Raw genomic sequence first — 16,267 nt, 5'->3', positions numbered from 1 at the left:
TGACGAGATTCTGAACGCGATAATGCTGCCGTGAGTTCCACAACAAGCAGCAGCGTCTCCGGGTAAAGTCAGGACGGTGATCCGCAGCCTTCGCCGCAGTGGGCGTTCACTCCCACGGAGCTCACTGCACACAGACCTCGGGCATCGGAAGGGCTGAAGCTTGTGCGTTAGGATTTCACACCACACCTACTACAAAAACAGAACTGTTCATATCCCAATTTATCTAATAGCTTTCAAAGCATAAATTTAGATAAGAAACATTCTTGTGAGCTAAATTTACTTGGGCAAATTTTTACTTTCGTTTGCTTTGGGGCAAATCTAGGGACAAATACCACACACACACACACACACACACACACCAAAGCTTAGGACTTTACAAGTCTGTTCTTTCTGGGATGTAGTTTGTGCTGGCATGAGGTAAACATTTGGCAGAAAGTCAAACCAAGTTGTGTGGTGAGCAGTTTGACTTATAAAGATCCCATGTAATTAAAAGTCATAAATGACTATTTGGAAAGTTTCCTACAGTGATTAAGAAGCAATGTGCTCATTTAAATGTAGCAATGCTTCTTCAGTGCATATGTCTAGCAAAACCAGTCATCCAGTATGCCTTTAAGTTAAACAAAAATGCTCCTTTTTTCACAAGATAGACATTGTTTCAAAACTCATGCACCGGAACCATCTGCTTTGATACTTAGCTTTAAGTGTAAAAAAGCCCCAAAGAGAGACAGAGAGATTTGAAAATCACAATTGGTTAAACATAGAAAACAGAAATCTGGTAACACAAACTTCTTTTGTTATCAAAAACAACTACAGAACTCCATAAGCTCTAGCCTAGCTCATCAGAAAAAAACTGTTGTTCCAAGTTTAATATATTCTGTTCAGGCAGGCAAAAAGACAGCGACTACGTTTTGTACACTAGTCTTTGGTAACATTTTCCAGTGTTGCACTCTAATGACCAGCTTCAAAAATGAGTGATTTATAGAAGAGTGGTTTATGTCAAGGAGCATAACCTGAAAAGCACTTCTGTACACTTCTAAGGAAGCTCAATGAACTCACAGCCTGGAACTGTAAAGCGCTTACATATTTCATTTCCAAGGAATTACTGGGTACACTTTCCCAAATAAATACATTTTCTCTTATGTCCACCGTGGCTTTGCCAAGGCAGTGTGAGCCCAGCATGGGCTGTGTTTACTGCATTGCCCTGAGGGCAGTCGTGATAATAGTGTCAGCCTCCTAAAAAACCCAATTTGTTATGATTTCCTGATAGCATGGATGGTGAGCATAGAAAGAAAAACATAAACAAGGTGCAGTTCTTTGGATTTTTGCTCGAAAAAGGAGAGGAAAAATCAGTACTGTGTTTAGAGAAAAGGCAAATTTCCCAGGAAGCAGAAGGAAAGGACTTACACATTTCTCAGAAGGGCAAACTTCCGGGTCTATAACGCTGCCATTGGCCCCACTGATCATGATGCCAAAAGAAGACCTCGCACTGCACACCTCAGCTGTGCTGAGCTCCTGTCTCTCTCCTTTCCTGAACCTCACAGGATCTGGCCCAACATAAAAACTCATGAAAACAGCGGAGTGGAGCGGGAAAATTGTGCTGAAGCCGGTCTACTCAACACGAGGGATCCGGGCTTGTCGAGGAGCTCCTGCGCCTGCTGGATTTCGACGCTTCATCCATTGCTTAGTGCTTAGGAAAATCATTGAGAGAAGCAGGTGCATCCAGCTGCAGAGGTTGGAGGCTCCGGGGCCACCACCCAGTCTGCTCTGTGTCTATGAGACAGTGGCGACCCATTTGGGAGTGCTCCGCTTTCTTTCTCCTGGCCAAAGGTTCACACTTCTTCCTCCGTAGTCTATTGTTCTCTTCTTTCTTCCTGTCTTCTCCCTCTATTTTTACCCCTTTGTTTCTCTGCCATCATTTTCTTTACCACTTTCTTCTATGTCTTTTTCTTTTGCTTCTTTCTTCCCCTTTCCACTTTTTCATAGTTATTACTCCTCTGGACATTTGTGTGTGTGTGGTTTTTCCCATAAGCTACTAGTACCAGGCACTGTCCTGTGCAATGCAAATGTAAATTAAATTAAAATGTGAAACTATAGACATGTGTTCTAGGAGGTCCTGCTCTCCTGCTGAAAGTGAGAAGACAAGAAGCATATTTTCACCAACCACAGAACACCAGTTTACATTCCACTTCAATGCTGTAATTATTTATAAATATATCTCTCACAGGACATTACCAGACAATGCCTTTCTTATAAAACTTAAAATCAGAATTGACACCTGAAAAGAAAATTGTGGGTTTGCCCTATTACTAGTTAGACAATTTTTGTGGCACATGCTATAAGCATCCTAAGCAAAAAAAAAAAAAAAAAAAAAAAAAAAAAAAAAAAAAAAAAAAAAGGAAAATACTCCTGTTGCATCACGCACTGCATCGGAATGAATACGAGTCCTTCCCCATGAAGTCTGTGGTCCATCCAAGCTAAGTCTGAGTGCTAAGCTAGGTGTCCATCCTCAGTATTCTTACAGCTCCCTGCGGATTCTCCTCTTATACTACTAATTACTGATGATGGGCTCCAGTGGAAAAACTAGTCACCGCCTTTTCTTTTTAATTGGCGTATGTTTTTAGTAAGTATTAATAACATTCATTTGGGGTTGCTGCGTAGCTATCATGATGATTTTCAATCCCCCTCCTTTCTCCTTTCCCCTCTCCTTTCCCATCTCCAACAAGTCAGTCATGTTATTTTTGATAAGTGATGCTAACTCTAAATCTAATGTTTCGCCTATTGTTAATATTCATCATCAATATATTGTGCCTATGTCCACAAGGCTATGAAATTCTTTCCTCTCATTTTGGAGCACTTTCCCCTTTCCAAGATGTGTAGAATCTTCCATATCTATGCATCTTCTGAGATGAGTGAGGTCCTTTAAAATCCATACATTGAAGCCCTCACCTCCAATATCTCAGAATGTGTCTATATTTGGAGATATGACCATTAAGGAGGTAGGTAAGTTAAAATGAGGATAAAAAAGTGAACTCCAATTCAGTCTGACTGGCATCCTTATAAGAAGTGAAGATCAGAATACATAGCTACATACACAAAGGAAGGACCATGTGAAGACAGCCATCAGAAAGCTGAGGAGAGACTTCACAGAGGAAAACAAACTGCCAGCATCTTGATCTTGGGCTTCCAGTCTCCAGAACTGAGAGAACATACTTCTGTTTAAACTGTTCAGTGTGTAGTACGGTGTATGGCAGTAGCCCTGTGGAAGTCACAACATCTCAAACCACTAACAAGATTGTGATGCAGTGTGGCATCTCTACTACTATGTAGAAATCCCAACCATCCATTCAGACTTTCAACATCTGTGGTTCTTGAGCCTTACCAGCATCTCTACTGCTCAATCTTGGGGAATATCTCCTTTTTTTATGATGTTCTTCAAAGGCAGTATTGCTTTTTATTTTGCCTGTTAGAGGCATTACATCTTCTTCAGTGGATTGGTGTTCTACAAGACTTGAAGAGCTGTAATTTTAAAACTGCTTCTCTTTTATACCTTGCTAAAGTACCCGCTAGAAACAGAGCCTCACAAAGACTTGAAGTGAGAACAGCAGAGTAATGGAGGGACAAAAATATAAAGAAAACAAGCACAAAGACATTATCCCAAAATTATTCTATCCAGAAACTACAAAAATAGAAATCTCAAAGTCTCAAGATTGACTTGCTTTAGGAGAGAACAGAAAGGCTAGATCAAGGGTCAAAACTAGAACCAAGTTCCAAGGCTACTGCTGATTCCTCCCAGAGAGAAGATGGTAGGCAGGGCTAGGGTTGGGTCAGGTGTAGATGTGTTCACATTTTAACTATAACGTGGTGGTGCATTCTTCCTAAATTTTCATCCGTCTTCATCCTTCTCTAGCATATAAGGAGAAAGGACCCAAGCCTGGCTCTCTACTCTCGGTACTTGATGAAAGGGCAGAAATGGCACCTCATGTCCTTTCTCTTTCCGCTCTGAAATTCTACAAACACAGCCTGAACTTTTCTATCAGATGCCTGGGTTATGAAATTCACAACCTAATGAGACTAAAGCATATACAGATTAAAGATAGAATGATTGTCCTTTGTGTAGTGTTTAAAACATAATACCATGTACTATTTAAAGATGCACAGATTCTAAAATAAAGAAAATATATGGAAAAATAGACATATTTAGACAAGTGATTCTATCTGAGAATGGAAGTGTGATACACAGGGGCTTCAATTCTATTTTTATCATTTATTCCTTTGACTTGAACCATGTGAAATAGATGTCCTGTACTCTTTATACCTATGGTACCTCTTTAATATGTCATAATAAAATTTTTTCAAAGTAAAGGATGAAAAAGAGTCACATAAAACAAAGTTTGAGTAATGAAATGTTATATTAGACATTGTAATTTACTTACCAGTATTTTTTCACTACTGCCTCATAGAATACCAACCCTGTGACCTATGAAATTAATTCTAACTTTACAATGGGTATAATTACTTTGCCTTGATCATGGTTGTATCTTCTTCTTACCAATGAGTAATTGGAGAGCAGGGATCCCAAGGATTCTCTTCTCAAATAAAATGTTGACACTTTTGCACTTTTGAGCCTAAAATGGGTGATATGTTGCTGATTCCTAAGACAAGTTTAACCCATCTTTCTTTCCATTCCTGTATGAACACTTGGCTTCTTTGTAAGGGTGATAACCAAACCTGTTTGGTCCCAACCTTACATAGTTTCTTTTGGGCCAAAGTCGAAGTCTTTCTACTTTTTCTGCTCTGCTTTTGGCTGCCCATGATTTCTATAAATCCAGATAGAAGCAGCCAGGAGTATCCATGCCACAGTCTGGACTTTGGGTCTGCCAGATCAATCAGTCCTGTCACCCTAATCTCAGTCTTCTGTAAAATATCGGGACTAGAGAAAACAGAAAACATACACACTTTTTGCCATACTTTGCCTCGATCCAATTGCCATTGGGGCCCTTGTTTTCAACTAAAACCTCCTGAGCCTTCGCTTTCATATCTATGTTCCATCAGTATTTGGGAATTCTGAACTCTGACCAGAATCATTCATCAGGCTCTTCTTACCAAATTGTAAACCTTCTCTGAGTCACATCTACAAATCTTTCCAAACACATCTCACGGGCCAGTTCTAAAGGCTTCTAAGCCACATGAAAAGGTAGAGTCTCAGCAGTGAGCTCATTTCTGATGCCAATTTTCTGTATGTAAGCTTTTTTGATGCTGGGACAAAATACCTGTCACCCACAACTGAAATGAAGAGAAGTTTCTTCATTTGGCTCATGGTTTCAGAGTATGTAATCCATGGTCAGCTGGCGCCAAGGCAGGAACGTCATGGTGAAAGGGAGTGGGAGTTCAGAATGGTTCAGAGGCAGAGTAGAGCAACAGTGCCAGAGAGGAAGGGGCCAGAGACAATACATAATATTATGGTCATGCATCCATGACACAGCAGAAGTATGCTTTACGAATCCCTTGAGCTGCTTCCAAACCAACCAATCAAGCTGGCACAAGCAGAACCATTCAATTTTGCAAGAACAAACAACAACAAAAGAAAGAAAGAAATCACCCCAGCAGAAATACATAGGGTCAGAGAATTTTCACTCTGAATTAGCAACTAAAAAAGGAAATGTCAAAAATAAAGATCAGTAACAACTGCAATATCTGCCTTCTCAGACGAAACTCTCGACCAGAAGAATATTTACACAGCAGGGGTCCCCTTAGAATGGTTTAAATTGCTTCCTTTATTCAGAGCTTTCACTTAGGCTGAAATTGGTTTGAAACAGAAAATAATTCTCTAGTGTCATGAAGTTTCCTAATAGTGACTGCAGTTCTGTATCGAGGTCATTGGCCTTACCTTGAGCAAAATTATTGTTAGGGACTTGAATGAGAATGTGCAAAAAAGACTAATCAAATCTGTGATAGAAGCCAAGAGGGAAAGCTACTGAACAATTTCTCTAACAGGAGTACAAGAAATGTTGTGCAGTCATCCCAGTGGGTCAAAATGGATAAGATACAACATAACTTGCATAAAGTAAGCCCAGATATGAGCACCAGAATATTCTTTTTCCAAATAAACAATAGAAGAGACTTAATAATAGCTCACGTGGAAGTCTTTGAAGGGCTCCTAATTCATAAAAGGAGAATTTTCCACGTGTTTTATGTTCCCATAGATCATTGCTATGTTTATAATAACACATAGGACATTTACATTATTTGTTTTGCATCTAATTCTCTTCTAATCTATGTGTAGCATTTAAAAAAAAAACACTATGTCAGGTGCAATGGTACATGCCTATAACCCCAGCTACTGGGAAGGTTGAGGCAGGCATGTTCATGAGTTCAAGACTGGGCAACATAAGGAGAACCTGGCTCAAAATAACAGTAATTAGTAACAATAATACAGAATGTATCTTATCCATCTTGGTGTTTGTTTATAAGTGGAATATAAGTCAATGGAACATCTTCAAAGTCAGGGTATGAAAAAAACGGCTGTCTAAGTAGGAGCAGAAAAGAAATGCCTGTTTATTAACCAGTGTGGATGAGGCTAACTGCCAAAGACTAACTTTGTATGAAATTAGTCACTTTCCTGTTGCTGGGACAAAATACCCAACACCTTCAATTTAAAGGACAAGAGGTTTATTTTAGCTCATGATTTCGGAGGGTTCAGTCCACGGTTGCCATGCTGCAAGGCAAAAGTGGCACGATGAGAGGGTAGAGAAGAAGAAGGCTGCTCACCATGACAGCCAAGAAGCAGAGGGAAGGATGGGGGAAAGAGAGGGAGAGAGAGAAGGGAGGAGCAGGGACAAGAATGCGGCCTTCTAGGTCACCTCCCCAGTGACTCACTTTCTCTGATCTCCTAACATCGTGTTTAGCTATGAACTCACCCACTGATCCATCCACTGACAATTGCAGAGCTTCTGTGACCTAATCATATTCCAAAAATTCTGCCTCCTGAGCACATGATATTCAGGACATTTTAAATCAAATAACATTCTGAAAAACAGCTTTGTAAGCATAATGTAACCAATGTAGCATTTCCCTAAGTATGATACTCACTTACGAAGTAATCTGAGGAAAACACTGGGGACACAGTCATGCTCCCTATGTTCAAAAGTATTTTTTTTAATATTCTGAGGGTAAGATTCACAATGTTCATATTATGTTAAAGGGTCTGAAAAGTTTTATGCAAATAAACCTATTCGCTTTATTTATTCCAAGGAATAATCCTGCCATTGATTACTTAATTCAGCCATAGAAACAAAGTTGTATGTGAAAGATAGCAAGTAAATGTCTGAGACTTGCTGTTACTGACTTCTTCTTGGTTGTAGTCTCTGGGTTCTCCAACAGCAGTTACTAGTGTGGGTTACTGTCCTCTTAAGTTACACCTTAGGATCGAGAGAATGGCAATCAGCAGTATTTGTAATTATATTAGTATGGTAGACATTATTCTCTTCCCAGTGCCCATTCTCCTTTCCCTGATGGGTGCCGGGGAGACTACACTCCCGAGTGGTGTGTGTATATGGTGCTGATGAACAGCAGCTGATGGGTAAGGGAACAGGATGCAACACTTCCAGGCTGGGACAGTGGAATGAGTCTCTCTTCCCTCTGAACAGCAGTTATGGAGAAGACCTCCGGCTGTGATGGGGGAGTCACAAGACTGAGGGGGCACAGGCTGCTGGATCACTGCACTGGCAGAGAATTAAGTATCTGGACTCCACCTGCTTTTGCATTCTTGAGGAATAATTTAAGGAGTTATGTCACTGATATCTTGGAGTTGCTTGTTACGCAGCACTAGCTTAGCCCTCCTGACTAATACAGTAAAGCATTCGCCTTAATTTAAGAAGCATCTGATCCCATTTGTATTGGACTTCTGAGCCAATATGTTATATCACATTGAGTTCCTGCAATTAAAAGATCATGATGAATAAAATATTTTCCTTCCAATGATGCTACTTGGGCCATTATTTTGAGAGCCAAGTTCCAGAAAGAAAATCATAACCCCACACCTTGTGGCTGTCATCCCATCTTCCAAGGAGATCAGATTGTTTTCACACACGTTATGCAATTTATGCTCTTGTCTTCCAGAGATACAGCGGAGAAAAGATATCAAGTCTGTCTTACTAAGAGCAGTGAGCAAGGCTCAGAAATGGTATTTCAGAGCCCCAAGGGAACCGATTTTATAATCATATTTCCTCTCACCTGACCCAGAGCCTTCCCGACTCATTCAACGGTTCTATGCTGTTGTGTTGCTTTGTGAAACTTCCTCTTAAAACAGCAATTTCTCCAGCTCTTGACAATAGCATGTTTTGTTCATTTAAAATTTCTTGTCTTAACCATCTTCAATGAGTTCCTGCAATGAGAAGAATAATGTTTCCAGCAACTAGAGGGGTCAGAAGCTGAAGAACAGAAAGTAGAAAAAATATACACACATGAAAGTTAGTCTCTTGCCCTCCCAGGAGTTCACAGCCACACACAGGCAAGGCAGAGCGATGGCATGGAACCAGGCAGCACACGTTCAGGGGCATGCATGGAGGAAGGACCCACAGGCTGAACGTGGATGTCCAAGGCCTGCTGTTGTTCTGCAGCTCCCATCTACTGAGCTCGAGGTTAAGTCGTGAGAGACTCTGCAGCCACGAACCCTGCCTGGTGGCAGAAATCCTTCACAGGTGAGGATGAAACAGAAGCTCTTCCTTCTATATTGTGCCTTACCCAGTAGACACAACAACAGCTGCTTAATTCATAGAGAGAGAGGAGAGAGGGCTGTGGAGTAAACAAAAGAAAGAATGAATAAATGTGTGAAGGAAGATGCTGGGAAACAATGATGTAGTCTATTTCTAATGTTCTGTCTTAAAACCATTTTCCTTACACATTCACCCAGGAGGAAATAACTACAGATGAAAAAGTGTGATGGTGAAATATAATGCTGGTAACACTGAAGATGTTCTGGAATATAATACCATTCTGAAATGTAAGAGGCAAAAAGTCCTGGTCAGACCCATTTTATACAGAGTTAAAATGTGAAAACATCTGATAATTGACTTAGGTAAGGACTCCTCTCTGCCATTAAAAAGCCAATAATCCAATTAAGTAGATTATATTATCCTACAATCATAAAAACTGATGATCACTTGGGATGGTTTCTTACCTATTCTAAAATGTTTCAGATCTTTGCTTTCATCTCATATTAAATGCTGCTGTGAACTTCAAGGTAAAACTATACTTTATTTGAAATTAATGTCACCCCACTAGCTTTTTATTCTAATATTTCTTGAACACTTATATTTTACATGAATTCAGTTATTTGAATGTTATTGTGAATTGTTTACATGAATTCTGTTATTTGATTTTCTCACCATCTATAAAATTAAGCCATAGATTAAATAATGTGTACAGTCTGTGCTCACAGTTTATTTATACTTCAGCTCTCTTCACTCATACACATGGAGTGATTAACTAAAGTGAATTCTAGGACATAGCAGAATATATTGTAGCCATGAAGTAAAAAGAAAGTAGCAGAGCTCAGTGTGGTAGCCCACGCCTGTAATCCCAGCACTCAGGAGGCTGAAGCAGGAAGATCACTGAGACTTCGAGACCAGCCTGGGCTACACAGTGAGTTCCAGGGTGGTCTGAACTAGATAGTGAGACCCTCTCAAAAAAACAAAATAAAGGAAGGTAGCAGGAAGAAAAAAAGAGAAAAGGAGGGAGGAAGAAGAAAGGTAACATGTTAAAGGCTATTTGGAAATAAATATATGATACTGAAATAAAGTAATTACAATATTCAAAGATAAGTCAAGAAAATCCTTATGGCAGAAGTAAAACATTTAAAAACAGGGCCAGGGATTTGGCTCAGTGGTTCTGCTGCCTGACTCCCAAGCACAAGGGACTGTTTGATCCCCAATACAAAAAAAAACAAAAAACAAAAAACTGAAAAACATTATTGATAGTAGGGAAAAGATAACAAAATAAGATCAATAAAATAAGTACAACATTCAAGTAAACATGCAGAAAGAGAGCTGGAATAGTGGGAAGAAAATTAGCAAAGGAAGTGTGCTCACACGGAAGGGTGTGGGATCCACATGGATGTGGCCTGGCCCTGGCCAACGTGGAATATATTTAGCAAGGGTGGGGCATGCCACAGCGAGCTGTCCCTGTCCCTGGACTACTATAGACAGAGATGGACATTCAGGGTATCCTTCAGCGCAGACGCATCCCGTGTCCTGGTCCGCTCTCCTATTGCTAGGACAACACACTTGACAGCCTCAATGCAAAGTGGGAGAGCTCTGTCTGTCTCACAGGCTGAGAACTTCAGTCCACTGTGGCCTGATGCCAAGGCAGGAGAGTGGACTGGGGAAGCTGCTCATGGTACAGCTGTAGAGAAGCAGAGTAGAAGAGTCTGAGAGTAAGGGGACAAAGAGCAGCCCCAGGTCACATACTCGTGACCCACCCCCGTGTCCATGGGTTAACTGATCAGAGCTTCATACCCTCACAAACCAAACACCACCCAGGAGTCCCTTTATCCAGCCAAGTTGACCATCAACATTGAGTGGCAGGTACAGGTGCAGGATCCATGGAACAGAAATAAAAAAGGCAGGGTTGAGGAGAAAGCTGGACTGAGCATGGTGAAATCTTGGGGAAAGCTAGATGACTTGGAGGTCGGAGCTGGAATGGTCCTTCAGAACTGCCCGAAGTGAAGAAGACGCCAGGGCTGTATCCCAGCATGCATCCGCCACTGACAGCAGGCTGCTCCTGGGAGAGGCAGATTAACACAGGGCAGTCACTGCCAGGCTGCGTGGAAGGGCCTTAGCTGAGGGGAACGTTGTAGCCAGAGCAGCGAGAGCTGCCTTCCTGAGGGGTCTGGGTGGGTCTGGACTAGGGTATCTGTCATAGGCTGCACCCGATCTGTGTGGACTTTGACTCCCATACAGCAGAGGGTATCAAGTGTCTGCCTATTAATCAATAGATAATAATTGATAAACCACACCAAGGCATAATACTGTCAATTTTAGAATATCTGGAATTGGCAAAAATGTAACAAACTCCAAGGGAAGATAAAGGCTTCAACAGGAATCTGAATGAAAACCAGACTTTTCTACAGCAATGTTGCAAACCAATTGCACAACAAAATTATTTTCCATGTAGACAGAGTTATTATCAATCGAATTATCAAGGAAGTACCCAGAATATATATGACATGTGACTGAAAAATATGGTGTTTTAATTTTTAAAATGTATTACAGTAAAAGAAATTGCTATTAATCTCCCTTAAAATACTCCCCTTACTTCAGCATGATTATCCCACTGTTCTTGGCACTTTCTGGGGCTAGTCTGGAAGTGCTCTTTCATGAGTGTCTTTTGTTGTGCTGTTGTGGCTGCTCTGTTGTCCTGACTGAATTCAAAACATTTTCCTTCCAAGGTCATTCTTACTTTAGTGGTGAGCTAGAAGTTGTACTGAGCCAGGTCTGGTGACTGAGTTGGAAGGGGATGCACTGTGATCTTCTCACCAGCCTGCTCTACACCGGACGGCACTCCGCAGCAGCACTGACTGTTTTTCTGATCACAGCTCTTAAAGTCCCTCATGGAAAAGAAATTGGACAGCTGCTTTGGAAAGTTGCAATAGCAATAAGTGTGCTTAAAGCAAGGAGAAATGTTTTTTTGCATATTAGGGTCTTTTACTGGAATGATCTTTTGTTTAAATATTCAAATATTTAAAATATTTAAATATTTGTTTAAATATTTTTGAGATACATTCAAGACAGGCATGAATTAAAAAACTACTTGCTGTGCTTCCTTTCTTTCTTAGGATGGTACTAAAGAATGCGCTTCACCGGGAAGGTAGCCTGGGCCTGTATCCACCTCTGGAAGGAGAGCCATGCCTTCTTCCACCCCAGCCGCCATCACTCCAGTGCCAGGAAGGCAGCCGCACAGGAGCCCCTCAGTTCCCATACCCCGCCCTCTGTGCACTCTCAGACCTCCTGATTGTGCCAGCCTTTGGACCCACTCTGCAGAGGCAGAGGTGGTCATCAAGGGTATTTTTCTGAGTTCCCAACTTTGAACATCTTTAAATAAAGGGTGTGGGAAACCTGTAATAGAACGTTGTGGAGTTCAACCATTCAGAAGGTTGGGGAACTCAATCTGGGCCTTGCACCCTGAGGTCAGTCTGTGTCATGGGGTTCAGCCATCAGCTAGCTGAGGTCAGGGGGTCATGCCATTAAATGGTAAATACACTATACTGAAATTTTGTTCACTGCAGACATGTTCTGGACTGCTTCTTGATTTCAATTTAATTCAAATGATTTAAGGGTGATAGACTAGTGACTACCATAGATGGTCACTTTCCAAGTTGTGCTTGATCTTAATGTGTTGCTGATTGTATCAGTTGGGATAAAGCATTGTGGTTGATTTGATGAGCTGTTTTCTGTGATGTTATGAAGATGAGAATGTCTGTGAGTAATTAGAGACACAGAAGCTAGGGCGCAACTATATCAGGAAGCTTTGGGTGATATCCCAGAGATTAAACCAAGGACAGTCTGACAACAAAAATAAAAATGAGAAAACAGTTAAGCAAGACACAAAGACAGACTTCCAGTTCACCAATGGCAAACATAGGGCATATGAGGATGAAAAGGCTGATAGTGAACGACCAGGACACCCTGAACTCAAAGCACAGGAAGTAACAAAACAGATCAATCAGGCTCTAGAAAAATTCAAATCAGAAATAATTTCCCAGATAACCGTAGAGATAGTGAGTAAAATGGAAGTCATGATTCGAGACTCTAGAGCAGAAACTGACACAAAAATAGATGAGCTCAGGACCATGATAGAAGCCATGAAAGTCCAGCATAAGAAAGAAATGGAAAAAATAAATGCCCAACATAGGAAAGAAATGGAATCCATAAAACAGATTCAAACAGATATCCAGGAGATTAAACACTCCATTGAAAGTGTACACAACAGAACAAAAGAATGCAAAGATAGACTCTCAGATATAGAAGATATGATTGCAGTCAGTGACCATGAAAAGAGAGATCTCTTAAAAACAGTAAGGGATCATGATAAATCAACCCAACAACTCCTAGATGATGCAAAGAAGAATAACATAAGACTGATAGGAATCCATGAAGTAGCAGGAGAAAATACAAATGACTTAAAGAAGCTGTTCGCAGAATTAATGACAGAAAACTTCCCAAACAGAGGGGAAGAATTTGACATTCAGATAACTGAGGCATAAAGGGCCCCAACTAGCCACAATTGAAAAAAATCTAGACATATAATAATCAAGATCCCCGAAACCCAACAGAAAAACAAAATACTACAAGCAGTAAGAGAAAAGAAACAGATAACATGCAAAGGAAAGCCCATCAGAATCACAGCAGACTTTTCAACACAAACCCTTGGGTCAAGGAGAGCCTGGAATGAGATATTTCAAGTACTAAAAGAGAACAACCTCCAACCTACACTGATGGACCCTGCAAAACTCTCTTTCAAAATGGATGAGGAAATAAGACACTTCCGCAAAGAACACCTGAGAAACTACATGAATACCAAACCAGCACTAGAAACAATTCTAAACAAGATCCTAGAAAAAGACAATGAAGGCAACAACACCATGAGGCCCAACAGAGCAAATCAAATAGGCAAACCCTGAGGTCAGTCTGTGTCATGGGGTTCAGCCATCAGCTAGCTGAGGTCAGGGGGTCATGCCATTAAATGGTAAATACACTATACTGAAATTTTGTTCACTGCAGACATGTTCTGGACTGCTTCTTGATTTCAATTTAATTCAAATGATTTAAGGGTGATAGACTAGTGACTACCATAGATGGTCACTTTCCAAGTTGTGCTTGATCTTAATGTGTTGCTGATTGTATCAGTTGGGATAAAGCATTGTGGTTGATTTGATGAGCTGTTTTCTGTGATGTTATGAAGATGAGAATGTCTGTGAGTAATTAGAGACACAGAAGCTAGGGCGCAACTATATCAGGAAGCTTTGGGTGATATCCCAGAGATTAAACCAAGGACAGTCTGACAACAAAAATAAAAATGAGAAAACACTTAAGCAAGACACAAAGACAGACTTCCAGTTCACCAATGGCAAACATAGGGCATATGAGGATGAAAAGGCTGATAGTGAACGACCAGGACACCCTGAACTCAAAGCACAGGAAGTAACAAAACAGATCAATCAGGCTCTAGAAAAATTCAAATCAGAAATAATTTCCCAGATAACCGTAGAGATAGTGAGTAAAATGGAAGTCATGATTCGAGACTCTAGAGCAGAAACTGACACAAAAATAGATGAGCTCAGGACCATGATAGAAGCCATGAAAGTCCAGCATAAGAAAGAAATGGAAAAAATAAATGCCCAACATAGGAAAGAAATGGAATCCATAAAACAGATTCAAACAGATATCCAGGAGATTAAACACTCCATTGAAAGTGTACACAACAGAACAAAAGAATGCAAAGATAGACTCTCAGATATAGAAGATATGATTGCAGTCAGTGACCATGAAAAGAGAGATCTCTTAAAAACAGTAAGGGATCATGATAAATCAACCCAACAACTCCTAGATGATGCAAAGAAGAATAACATAAGACTGATAGGAATCCATGAAGTAGCAGGAGAAAATACAAATGACTTAAAGAAGCTGTTCGCAGAATTAATGACAGAAAACTTCCCAAACAGAGGGGAAGAATTTGACATTCAGATAACTGAGGCATAAAGGGCCCCAACTAGCCACAATTGAAAAAAATCTAGACATATAATAATCAAGATCCCCGAAACCCAACAGAAAAACAAAATACTACAAGCAGTAAGAGAAAAGAAACAGATAACATGCAAAGGAAAGCCCATCAGAATCACAGCAGACTTTTCAACACAAACCCTTGGGTCAAGGAGAGCCTGGAATGAGATATTTCAAGTACTAAAAGAGAACAACCTCCAACCTACACTGATGGACCCTGCAAAACTCTCTTTCAAAATGGATGAGGAAATAAGACACTTCCGCAAAGAACACCTGAGAAACTACATGAATACCAAACCAGCACTAGAAACAATTCTAAACAAGATCCTAGAAAAAGACAATGAAGGCAACAACACCATGAGGCCCAACAGAGCAAATCAAATAGGCAAGGCAAGAAACTAAAAGGAGAAGGTGAAAAAGTAAAAAGAGTCAACAAAAGGCCAATAACATGTCAATAATAAGTCAGCACACATCAGTTATAACTAGCAATGTCAATGTCTTCAACTCACCAATCAAGAGGAATAGACTGGCAAAATGGAATAAGAAGCAAAATCCAACAATATGTTGTATACAAGAAACACACCTAGTGCAAAAAGAAGCCCATAGACTGAAAGCAAAAAGATAGAAAACAATTCTCCATGTGACAGGAGTCCAGAAAAAAACATGGGTAGCAATCTTATTTGCAGACAAAGCAAATTTCAAACCAAAACTGATTCTAGGATTATTGATGTAGGATGGTACTGTATCATACCTCTGTGAATGTAAAATATCTTGTACCTGCTTTATGATACATAGTACTGACCATGCTTTATCAGAGCTATATTTAATGATATTACTCTAGGATGTTCTCTTTCCAGATGATGATTAAGATGCTAATAAAAAAAAATGGTGCCAGGTACCACAACAGCAACAGAACTTTGCTGTTTTCTGGATATTATTATTTTCTTTGTTTTTGTTGTTGTTGTTGTTGTTGTTGTTTAATGGAATGTTCTGAGTGTCTATAATTTTGTTCAGATGACTGCAGAACCTGGAAAAGCTGTTGCTAGTATTGATGCATAACATACTGCTATTATTAGTATTTTTATATAAATATAAACATATATATACATATATATATAAATTGAATTTTGGGAAACTTTAATGGTGCTGTCAACTTTGGAAAAAGTTATCCCAATTTACTTTGTTGATTTAGTATTGTACAGAAATGGACAGCCATATTTGTCTAGAAGTGTTAATTTTTCTTTCCATTTGTACAGGGGTAACGCACTGTACTAAATATGTAAGGTCATATCTACATGGGTTTGATTACAGAACCTAATAAAGTATTCTCTAAATAATGAAAAAAAGAGTAAGATAAGACTACAAGAGCAAGAAGCAATTTAAATATGTTAAGGGACCATTGTCATCTTCAGAATTAAGGATTATTTTAATCTTACATCATTGCCTTTTCTCTTTTACTTTCCTTTTTAGTTTTATTTTAGGATTCCCTA

The 16,267-nt window shown here is 39.9% G+C and overlaps 1 long non-coding RNA gene across 2 annotated transcripts in view; it reads right to left on the bottom strand.

Annotated features, from left to right (window-relative positions):
- Positions 1 to 7,121: 7,121 nt before the first annotated feature.
- Positions 7,122 to 16,267, bottom strand: part of LOC117286387 — an 11,699-nt gene continuing 2,553 nt past the window's right edge. For both annotated transcript variants that reach the window (XR_004517568.1, XR_004517569.1), the window contains 2 exons: positions 8,463 to 8,793; positions 7,122 to 8,383 (listed from right to left, as the gene is read on the bottom strand). This is a non-coding gene — a long non-coding RNA (uncharacterized LOC117286387). The remainder of the gene's footprint in view (positions 8,384 to 8,462; positions 8,794 to 16,267) is intronic.

The sequence above is a fragment of the Fukomys damarensis genome, unplaced genomic scaffold (assembly GCF_012274545.1).
Source record: "Fukomys damarensis isolate Sample0158 unplaced genomic scaffold, DMR_v1.0_HiC HiC_scaffold_16, whole genome shotgun sequence".
NCBI classification, from domain to species: domain Eukaryota; kingdom Metazoa; phylum Chordata; class Mammalia; order Rodentia; family Bathyergidae; genus Fukomys; species Fukomys damarensis.
Note: the sequence above shows the minus strand (reverse complement) of the source record. Positions and strands in the feature narration are given on the sequence as shown.